Source organism: Macaca nemestrina, chromosome 4 (assembly GCF_043159975.1).
Source record: "Macaca nemestrina isolate mMacNem1 chromosome 4, mMacNem.hap1, whole genome shotgun sequence".
Classification (NCBI taxonomy): domain Eukaryota; kingdom Metazoa; phylum Chordata; class Mammalia; order Primates; family Cercopithecidae; genus Macaca; species Macaca nemestrina.
This window is the reverse complement of record NC_092128.1, coordinates 157,751,857-157,761,134: the sequence shown is the minus strand read 5'-3', so window position 1 is coordinate 157,761,134 and position 9,278 is coordinate 157,751,857. Positions and strand designations below refer to the sequence as shown.

General features: G+C 44.2%; 1 protein-coding gene across 4 annotated transcripts in view; it reads left to right on the top strand.

Moving 5' to 3' along the window:
- Window positions 1-293: 293 nt before the first annotated feature.
- The window catches only part of LOC105483458 (nuclear receptor interacting protein 1), a 104,019-nt gene continuing 95,034 nt past the window's right edge, over window positions 294-9,278 (top strand). For 2 of the 4 annotated variants that reach the window (XM_011744366.3, XM_071095494.1), the window contains exon 1: window positions 294-379. The gene's annotated coding sequence lies outside the window, so the exon portion shown is untranslated. Of the gene's footprint in view, window positions 380-1,219; window positions 1,371-9,278 lie in introns of those variants that run through there. The other 2 variants (XM_011744364.3, XM_024793304.2) reach the window with 1 other exon arrangement.

The following is a 9,278-nucleotide window of genomic DNA, read 5'->3' as shown; positions in this document are numbered from 1 at the left end:
ACACGGATAAGGGGAAATTATGGTTTCGTATGACTCTCTCCTCCCTCCACTTTCTCGTTTCACCAGTCTGTAGCCCCCCCAATTTAGAGGCGGGTTCAGCGAGATTAGGCTGCAGGAAACCAAGAGGCTCCACCGCGCTGCCGCCCCGGCCTCGTGATGTAATTGTTATTTCTTATTCGGAGACTGAACCGAGGAGAGCTGCTGAAGAAGTAGCAGCTCTGCTCCTTTTGCCTTGTCTGGTTGGGTCAGATCCTTCCCGGGGATGATGTAGATTGGCTGACAGACTCCGCTGGAGACTTCGCAGTGACAAAGCAGCCGAGGATTAACCCTGCTCCTGGGTCCTACGTCTGTCCAGGGAGCTGAGCGGGGCGCTCCTCAGGTCTCCTTCCTAGTTTTCCTCCCGGAGTCGCTCCACATGAGGCTGGGTGCCTACTACGTGCTGGGCGTGGGGTCAAAGTGACCCAGAGTTCGCGCCCGCGCCCCCCAAGATTAAAGCAGGACACACAGATTACAAGGAGATAGAAATTGGGTGGGGGGGTGAAAGGGGGCCCAGGGAGCGCGTGTTGTGGGGTGAAGGGGAGGAGGTAGACTTTTAAGGCGCCAGCACCCAGGCGGGGACCCTGGGGCGTCTGGGGTGCCCCGGTCCCCAGGCTCTGCCCAAACGGGAGCATTCGGCCTGGGTCCCGAGAGCGCTTCCCCGGGTTCCCAGGAGGAGCTGTCCAGGCGCCTGCAGCGGTCGCGGGCGGCTGGACAGAGCTGGGAGCCCGGAGGACGGCCCGGGCGCGCCGAGCAGCCCCTCTCTTGGGGACGCGGTCCTTTCGCTGCCTCCCGGCCCTGCAGCCCCGTCTGAGCCACCCGGAGAGCAGGCGAGGAGGAAATCCACGAACCATAGGGGGCTCCGCAGCTCCCGCGAGCGGCCCGGACCCGCACGGCTTCCTCCTGACCGGCTGACAATGGGAGGGAGGGGGAGAAAAGGGTTAAGAAACTTGGCTGAAGAGCTGAATGGCGTGGGGCGGCGAGGGGAGGGACTGGGCCGCGGCGGACTCGGCGGCGGAGGGAGGAGCGCGGCTGCGGGCGGGCGGGCGGCGAGCGAGGCGCTCAAAGTCAGCCTCGCAGACATTGCAGCAGAGCCCCGAACTCGGGAGGCGGCGGCGGAGGAGGCGGCGGCGAGGCGCAGGGACGATCCGGCCCCACGCCCGCCCGCCACCCGCGCGCGCCCGTCCGCCCGTGGCCTCGCGTCCGCCGCTGCGCCGGGAGCGCCGCTGGTCGGAGGGAAGAGCTCGCCGGGGTGCCGGGCCAGGACGGGGCGGCAGGCGCCTTCGCGGACCGAGCCTGACGGAGCCGGAGGCTGGGAGCCGCGGCGGCCTGGGGTGAGTGACGGCCGCGGCCAGGGCGCCCAGAGTAGCGGCCGCCGGCGCCGCCGGAAACGGCCCCGGAGCGCGGCCCGCGTCGGCGCTGGCTTGGCGGGCAGGGCCGCGGGGGCGTCGGGGCGGCGGGGGCAGCGCGGCCGGCCGCGGGCGCGCACGGGGCGGCGGGGAGGGCGCGTTTCCGGGGAAATCCTGCCTCTGCTGCCTGGTTCGAGTCTCCCCGGGTTCTCGCGGGGGGCCGGGCCGGCGGGCCGGCAAGTTGTGGAGTGGCCCCGGGTCGGCCCGCCCGTCCGTGCCAGTTCTGGGCAAGGGGGCGGCCGTCGCGTGGCCCCTGCGCGGGGTCGGACACTGGAGCTCGGGGGGCCGGGTCGGGGTTGCCCCTCGCTCGCCTGCCCTCTTGGTCGCGAACCTCGGGCACCGCTCGCCGCGCCGCTCTCGATCCTGCTGTCCAGCCGGATCCTGGGCGGCGCCTTTCGCCTGGGTGCCTGCCTGCTCCGTGCTTGCTGGATACCCGGCTGGGAAAGTGAATAAGAAAACGGACAGCTCGCCCGGCCCCCAACGGACCCCAGGCCCGCTCTGCCCGCACTCGCCGTCCCCCCCGGATGGCGTGGCTCACGGACCCGAGGCCTCAGCCATCATTTTACCAGGAGCCAGGGGCCGGCCCCCATTTAGGGTGAGCCCCGTGGAAGTCCGGGAGGCTGCCCTTTCTCCCTTCTGCTGTGTCCACCTTACTACTATTGCATATTGTTTTATGAAGGTTTCCGTGGACGTATTCTGCAGACCCTCACATCCCTTCCAAAGTAGTAGTTTCCCAATTTTAATCAGGAGTTGGTGTTCAGTCTGAAGGAACAAAGGAACCAACTGTGTCTTAGAGGCGGACAGGCTGGGAGTCTGTGACACATGTTGATCTCTGAAGCATTCCAGGAGTTTCTACCTTTTATCACGTCAGTAATTGGCGGCTGAAGGTAGTAAAAGAAGTACGGAATGATAAGCACTTTTGCTTTTTAAAAATATTTTTTAATGGCACATTTTACTTTGGGGAAAGAAGACGTTCTTAGGCACAAGGATTTTTAAAAACTCGGCCGGTGGAACTGAGGTGGAGTTTGTCTCTGGTATTGTAAATGATTACATGTGGGATTGTGAAGGAAATTGTGTCGTTAGAGGAAGAGAAGCCATCTGTAGGTGTCCGTAGTAAAAATGGTTGTCGGATTATAGGTGATGAATGCTCTTTCTGTTTCTTGGGAAAATTTGTGAAGCAAGGGGCTTCGGTAATTCATTCTTTAAAGTTATGAATTGCATTGAATGCTTATTAGTGAATCATAGGTTTAGTAAGTGGGTGGCATTATTCAACGTTTAATCATCAGTTTTCCACCTTTGTGGAAGAGACAGTGAGATAATAGACTTTTTAAACAAATGGTGTTTCATCTGCTTAGCCCCTAAGTGTCGGTTGCCGCCTGGTGTATGTTGAAATGTTTTCACCTTCGAAGTGAGTGAATTGCTCTGCTTTTGCCCAGCAGTTTGGTAATGTCGATAGGGTTTATTTGGTTCAGGGGAGCGCTGGCTTCATCACCTATAGTAACTTTTTTTCTGCCTGGGCATAGTTCCTAGAGACAAAGAAGGAGAATCAATTAGTGGAACAGCTACTGCCCTGCAGGTTACAGGATTGGTTGCTCTAGTCTGTGTCATACTCTAGTGGAGAAAGACCTCTTTCCAAACTTACCCTGGGAAGTGCCCTAGGAGTGTGAGCAAAATACACATCCAAAAAAAAAAAAAAAAAAAAAAAAAAAAAAGGACTGTTCGTTGTTGATTTTATTCAAATGAGTTAGGTGAAAAAGGCAGGTTTAATGCCTGTGGGAAGTTAGTTGAAAACCAGGTTTAATGCCTGTTTTACATGCATTTGCAAACTCTGTAGAACTTGGATTTTGCTAATTTTAACAGCCTAAAATGTTGTTAACTTTGCACTAAAGAAATGTGTGAAGAGACTAAAGGCTTTTCTGACTCTTGCGGTTGTAAGTGCAAAACATCATGATAAAAAATAACCTATACCACCACCTAGAGTCTGTTTGTTAGTTTATTGCTCATGAAGTTTGCTTAAATTGACATGCCTGTTATAGTTCTGATACAGTCGAAGATGATTAAGAAGTACTAGCTTTCGAAAGGCCATACAAGAGAACAATTATTTAAGTAATAAATAGCAAGTGCCCATTTAAATTATCCATGCCACCTTTAGAATGGAAAATTATGACATCTCAAGTTGAGTGGGCTATTCTCCAAAAGATATTAATTCAAAAGATTTTGAAACGGAGTTTTCAGTGTGTGCGCCAAGGCAGTTCTGATTGCTTAAAGACTTCTTCGTTGTTTTCAGAGATTCAAGAACTCTTCCAAATCAGATGCCATTAGAACTTTTTGAAGTCCAGATGAAACAAAAGCAAAAAGATAGGAGAGCATTACAACTACAGAAATTTGGGAAATTCAGAAGTTGAGAGAACGCAGCCCATGGCAGAGTTGTGGTTCAGGGATATGAAAAGTAAAATCAATGTGAATTAAAGTGATAATCTGTTTTGCTGGTAGTTTATATGTGGTAAAGCAGTGTATTAAATGAGAGACGTTAGGGAGGCAGCTTTGTTGCCATGTGGCTTATCACATTGTCCATGGAGGAAGTAATGTTCCTCCTTTAAGTGGTATAGCCTGAGAGAAAGATAGCCTCCAAGATCTTTAATTAAATACCGGTTGAACAGAAAGAACTAGAGCACTGTATTAATTCTGTCAGACATCACTATTTTAGAACATTGAGGACAACTAAAAATGAATTAACGCATATCTGAAAGCAGAGTTTGATAGAAGGTGACAGATGAGGCAAAATATGCCAATCTAATGGAACAAATAAGATAAGGAGATATGCCATCCTTGACTCTAGAAAGATCAGAGGGAAGGTGATTATTGTTAATTGCACAGATTCTATTGCAGACCAGTGCTAGAAGACAATGACATAGAAGTAATTTTAAATCAGAGTGACTTAGGATATATGAAGTTAAAGGAATTTGGCTTTTAATTTTAAAACATAGAGAGTGTAAGAAACTTAAAAGCTCATGTTCTAACTGTTGTTTGGGAAAAACTAATAGTTTGGTGTATCAGGTTAAAAGATAATTTTGCTCAGAATGAGTTTAAAATACCGAATTTTTGTCAAGGAAAGCATTATTCACTTTAAATTGTGATAGGGTCAGTTTTGCATTGAGATTGCTTGATACAATTAGTTTTTAATGTAGGTTAGTAAGAGAAGAGGAGTTCTAGTCTCTTCCCTACCCTTTCCCTCCCTCCCTTGCCTTCTTCCCCTTTTCTAAAATAAACAGCATCTACATCTTTGGATATTTTCTTCTGTGAAAAGTGCCTTGGTTGCAACTTTCCTTCTTGGCTGTGGTTGGGGTGAAGTTTCTTCACTCTTGTGCTTTTCTGCCCCTTCAGGTGACTGATAAACATTCAGAGTGAGTTTTATTTTGTGTGTTTGTTTAATAATGATTTACTGTTACGCGGATGAAGACTGGGAAAAAGCATTTGTCGTTCTAGCAAAGTCCTGTATACCCATGTCTTCCAACGGGAGAAATATTTTCATTAAAATAATCTTGACAACTATTGCAAAGTCAAAAGAAAAATTTCAGCAACATATGCTAGGGGGCTCGCAGGATGTATGAGTCTGAATCTGTGAACTAAAAAGATTCAAGTTGCATTTCCTTAAGTTGTAGTTTTTTCAGGGACTTTTGGGGGAGGGGGAATGAGCAAGCTCCTCCTGTAATATTTAGATAACACAACAATTAGAGAAATGTAACACCAGTATGGTTGCTAAGACTTGAGAAGGTAAAAAACCAGGAGTGTCAGATGATGAAACAGGCCATTGGAATGGAACTAAAGATTATGTCGAGAGGTTGGAATGAACAAAAAGTAAATGGAGGAGAGAGATCTAGTTTCTGTATCCTGTTTGCATCTGATGCTGAAGCAGAGGCATGAATTGCTGATGGTAATGGATTCTCTATTCCCTTTTATGAGGCCAGCAATATTATATAAATAGTGGTTGTTTGAGGGTGAAAAATGACAAGTTCCCCATTTGTGCATGTTCCCACTTTGTTTTGAATGCCTCTGAGATATCTCTAAAGGAGAGGATCAAAACTGGGTACCAGCATGGAATCAGGAGTTATACTTTGTTTGGAGGAAAATGAATTAATGTTAGATCACATTTTCTTTAATCTTTTAACGTCTGGAATTTTCCGAGGGTCTTCATCAACAGGGAAAACAGTGTTCTGAGTGCTAAAGTTTGCGTGGTGAACTGGATAATTCTTTTATAGGATCTTTGATAAAGATAAACAATGTAAATAGCTGCAGAAGGAATGCTTTATTTAAGCACATTACCTATGATTCATGGTAGGGGGAAAATAGAGACCACAGAAATTCCTGAAGTCTTATCAGGGTTTCTTTGCAAACTGTCATATGGATGCCCATCTGTTGTTTTTTCTTGAAATTTAGTGTTCAGGTTGATGGATACTGAATGTATAGGATTCTGAAGATTGGAGTTTATTTAGATCAGAACTTTCCTTTTGTTTTACTACGAGTTGTGAAATGCAGTTTTAATTTGTTGCAATAATACAAACTGAGATGAGTAGGAATTTATACTAACTTTTCTCACAGTTCTGGTATATACTCTATATCATGAACCTTGAAATTCAAATTGATCCCTACACTATCTTGCAAATATTACAAATGAAGCATTACAAAATTTGTGGTATTTTAGCTTATCAAAATGCACCCGAAACATAAAATAGTTTTCCTTAAGTTCTTAGAAGAATAGGAAAGAGTTAAAAATAAATGTGATACATTTTATCATTATATTAGGATTTTGTTGAAATTAATACTTTGAATCATGCTAGGGATAAACATTTAGCCTAGAACGCTAAAAGTAGTATAATGTGAATCAGATTTAAAGAATTGAGAAGGCTGGCAACTCGAAAATAGAGGGAAAAAACCACTCTTTGGAGTTATGAAAAAAAGGATCCTCTTAGTATTAAGATTTTTTAAAAAGCTATACACAATTTTAAGATAGATTTTTCTTGAAGATAATGGGGTGAATAATTACCTGCTAAACAAATTATGAGTCATATGATCCTTTTTTTGGTTGAAATAATTTCAAGAACTCCAGCATATGTTGCAACTTTGGCTAGAAAGGTGATTGTGACATCCATCCATTCATCCATTCTCCCCCTCTCCTTCCCTCCTTCCCTCCCTTCCTTCTGTCCACTTTCAATACATAGGGCTGGGGTAGAAAAAAAAAAATAAAAATAAAAATAAACAGTTTTGTAAAACTTGATAATAGAATTATTTGACAGGGTTAATAGTTGTGTTTGCAATTCAGAGCTAGTATGGTTCACTCTCCCCAGAAAATAAAAGTTTAACTTTTTACACCTCAGGGAATAAAAACTCTGAAATTAAAACCCATCTTGCCTCTTTAACTTTGTGTCACTTAGCAAAAATATCTTTAAGGACGGAAAGAAGAGACCCCATGTGCCTTAAATTCCAAGTCACCGTGTGACTAAGCTCAGCGTTTCAATAAATATTAAACTAGAATCCTGCTGGGAATTTGAGTCATCAGCTTAAGCTACTCCTGGGACCAAGACAGCTCTGGTTGACCTGATGTTGGTGTTTATTCAGAGCTTCGGTGGAAAGGAGCCTCTCACCCTTGGACTTCTCATTAACAAAGTCATTTCTTAGTCACTTGTTAAGTGATAGAGCTACTCCTTGTTTTCAAGCCTGTAATTTGCTAAAGGATTGAGCACCACAGAGAAACTAAGGAGTCTGGAGCTTCTGCTGTTAGAAGTAGTCTGCTTTGATTATTTTACTCTTACTTTCTTATCTAGCTATATGAGGGTACTAGGTAAAAGTCTGGTGGTTTGCTTTAGATACTTAAGAGAAAAGCTTAGCTGTAGTCACATACAGTGACTAAGATGGCTTTCCGAATAGTTACATGTTTTTAATAGTTTGAGTTTGCCTATACTCTTCATAACGTGCACATGTTAAATATGTTACTGCATTCATAAAGCATTTCATTAGTAGGATGGGAAATTGTTTATGTACAATACTGAAATGAGAGTAGTAGTATAATGGAGTGTTTGGTAAGTAGCAGGACATAATCAAAATTTGAGAATTAGAAGTTCGGAATGAAAAAGGAACTTCTCTCTTGAGGGATCTTTCTAGAAGTTGAGAGAGAGCCACTGTTTAACAGATTGTAATGGTTTCTGAAAAGCATGCTTTTCAAGATTTTTTTTTTAATTCCTGAATTTATGAGTTTATATTATAATAATCTATAATAGAGCAATAGATTTATACATTGGAAAAGAAACAAATTAAGGGAAGGAGAGAGCACACAATAAAATGGAGGACATCAAGAAAATATGTTTGGAAACATGTGAAACTCTCCAAATGGGAAGTAGGAAATATTCTCAAGAGAAATTAATCACAGTTGCAGTTTTTCTCCTAAAGGGACTGTTTGCACAATGGGTCATGTAGGCTCAGGTTTGATTTTTGAAAAACATATAAAAAAATAGTATTCCTGTTTTGTTCTTCCACGTTTATTTTTCGACTTTAAGTTCTGCTACTAAATCAAGATGATACAGATAAAAGGAAAGCCCTTTTCTTTCCCCGGCAGCATCTGTTGAATAAGGGGTTAGATTTAATTTCTAAATTCTAAAATTCTGACTATACAGCAGTATATGCTGTTGTTGACAGTGAACAGTAAAGATTTCAAGCCCGTGGTTTTAAAAGAAGAAGAGACGATTGGGTAGAAACTTGGAATACTAAGAAGTTGTTTAGTTACTTGCCTCTTGCCTTTTCCTGTTTTATTGGGAGGGGGAGCAGGGAAAGGAAGAGTATTGAACTTTTTGGGGCAGCCGTTTTGTAGCTTTACACACATTTTGTCTTTTAATCCTTCCAATTCCCCTGTGACATCTAGGTATCATTTTCTGTAGTTTAGAGATAAGGAAACCTAGTCTGAGAAATGCAAGAGTAGTTAACTTGCCTGCGGGCACATGGCTAATTTCATTGATAATTTGATTTTCTTTAAGAATATACCATTGTTTGAAGAGAAAACCGGTTGCCATCTGATTTTCAGGAAGCCGTTAAAAAAACCTTGCTCCCAACCTGGTAGCCACAAAATTCATGCAGCATTTCCAAGCCTTATAGCCTGGATTCTGCAAGACCAGGCTCTCTGGGAAGGCACATTGTTGCCAGTCGATGATTCTGCAGCAGTTTATGCTAGTACTCAAAGCGCTGATGTCCTGCTGCCTGCATTGCACTGGAGGGAAGTGTAGTCACCAAGGGCTGCCGCACAGGCTCTTTTCACTCCAATGCTAGCTGTTGTACTTACACTGCAGTGTTATTTGAGGCAGTGAAAGCAGCTATGTTTCTTGATATAATTCATTAAAATAGCTTGTCATGGTCTTAATCTGAGTGTTCCCAAGGCTAATTGTTTGTCCACTTCAAGGAGCAGTTGTAGCAAATTCAGAACTGTAGCTCTTCCTGGTTGAAAAGTTACAACTCTTGACTATTACAGTTCTTAACATGATTTTTTATTTTATTTTAATTACCCTATCTTCACTCACAATAATTTTGTTCAAGACTATGCTGTGCTGATAAACTGGTCTCTGAAATACAGAGGAAATTGACAATGCATTTGTGAAATGGAAGGAAGTGGAAGTAGAGAGGTGAGGAGTAGCTGACTTTATTTTGAGAGTAGACTGGTCAGGAGGGAGATTGTTGAGTTGGGGAGCTTTGTGGCACATAGTACATTTTTAAGTACATACCAGGTACGGGCTTTTATTGTTAAAGCCATAAGAAATGGAGTTATGAGCTTCTCCACCTCCTTTTACTTGC